This window comes from Acomys russatus, chromosome 8 (assembly GCF_903995435.1).
Source record: "Acomys russatus chromosome 8, mAcoRus1.1, whole genome shotgun sequence".
Classification (NCBI taxonomy): domain Eukaryota; kingdom Metazoa; phylum Chordata; class Mammalia; order Rodentia; family Muridae; genus Acomys; species Acomys russatus.
This window is the reverse complement of record NC_067144.1, coordinates 14,670,198-14,671,853: the sequence shown is the minus strand read 5'-3', so window position 1 is coordinate 14,671,853 and position 1,656 is coordinate 14,670,198. Positions and strand designations below refer to the sequence as shown.

The following is a 1,656-nucleotide window of genomic DNA, read 5'->3' as shown; positions in this document are numbered from 1 at the left end:
CACGCACGCCTTTAATTCCAGCAGTTGGGAGTCAGAGGCAGGCAGATCTCTGTGAATTCAAGGCCAGCCTGGTCTATAGGCTGAGGTGTTCCAGGACAGCCAGGGTTACACAGAGAAACCCATCTCAAAAAACCAAAAACAAAACATAAAAACAACAGCAAAACAAAAACAAACAAATAAACCACGCCCCCCCAAAAAAACAGAAAACAAAACAAAACAAAAAGGAACGCCTTAATTTGCTTTCTGCTTTTCCTCTTCAGTTCCTATTCCATCTCCCCTGGCCACAAAGAGTGAGCCTGAGTCCAGCTGGGAAGCCTAAGCTCCCAACTAGGTGCAGGGGCCGCAACTCCTCCAAGCAGTTCTGTTATGAATCTCTAGTCCTTGCGTGGCTCCGGCCTCTGTCCTTCATGAGACTCACCATCCTTTTTATGGTGTATTGTTCAGAAGGATGGCCCCATCTTTCTGGTCCCAAAGCCTCTTCTTTCACGAAGCAGGTGACTTTTCCAGCAACTCTATGGAAGCTGCTGTGTCATGGGCTAATCCTGAGCCAGTGTCAGGGCGGTGAGCACCCTAACACCCCTGTTCTCTTTCTCTCCCTAAGTGCGCATGTGCAGTCCCCCCCACCCCACGCCACGGCCTCCCCCCCCCTTTTTTTTCCTTTATGGAAAATTTATTGCAGCATTCCAACAGCGCATTACTTTTTCTTCTCAACATCTTGCTCTGCAGCTTCCTTAGCCCTTTTTGCTCGGATGCCAAAGAGCCGGGCGTTGGCACGAGCCATGTGAAGACTGGCGAAAGCCTTGAAGCTCTTCTCCTCTTCTGTGATGGCTCTGGCCTTTTCCTTTTTGTAGACATTCCAGATGGGCATCACAGGTCCTGTTAGCTGGGTGGCCAGTTTAAGTTCTTCAGCAGAACTATCTCCCTTCTTCGGAGCAGAAGGCTTCCTGGGGAACAGTATGAGCTTGGACCGGTACTCCTTCAGGCGCTGCACATTGGCCTGCAGTGATTCGGTGGACTTGTTCCACCGCCTCGGGTCCACAGAGATGCCGATGGTGCGCGCCATTTTCTTATGGATGCCAGCCACCCGCAGTTCCTCCAGGCTGAAGCCCCTGCCGGCTCGGATCTTGGTGTGGTAGCGGACAGTGGGGCACCGCCTGATGGGCCTGATGGGCCTGATGGGGCCGGACGCGGGGCGGGGGGTGGCGCGCCTTCGCCTGCCGGGCCTTGCGCCTGCGGATTTTGTTCGCCGGCTGGTTGAGCCAAGTGTCCACGCGCCGCTGCCAGTCCTTGTGGAAGTGGGGCTTCAGGATCATGCCATTCCGGCTGGGCGCCATGGCTGCCCCCCCCCCCCCCCCCGTGCAGAAGAACGACGGCCTCCCTTTTTTATGAGGCACCGGACACTTAGTTTTGAAGAACTGGGTCATCAGAGCCCAGCTTGCTCTGAGGTCCATATCCCCTTAAGGTCATCATCCAGCTTAGAGAGGCCTTGGAAAACACACGCGTCAAGGCCACGAAGTCTGTATACTCTGCTACTTAACAATTTTCAGAAACATTAATCTGTATCAGATGGTATCATTTTTGTTCAAGTTAGAGTCTGCCTGGGCAATGGTGGAGCAAAATGAAAAATGCTACTTAGAATCTTATGTTAGCAAAGCA

The 1,656-nt window shown here is 52.8% G+C and overlaps 1 pseudogene; it reads right to left on the bottom strand.

Moving 5' to 3' along the window:
• Positions 1-657: 657 nt before the first annotated feature.
• LOC127193084 (60S ribosomal protein L13-like) lies at positions 658-1,334 on the bottom strand (annotated as a pseudogene).
• Positions 1,335-1,656: the final 322 nt, after the last annotated feature.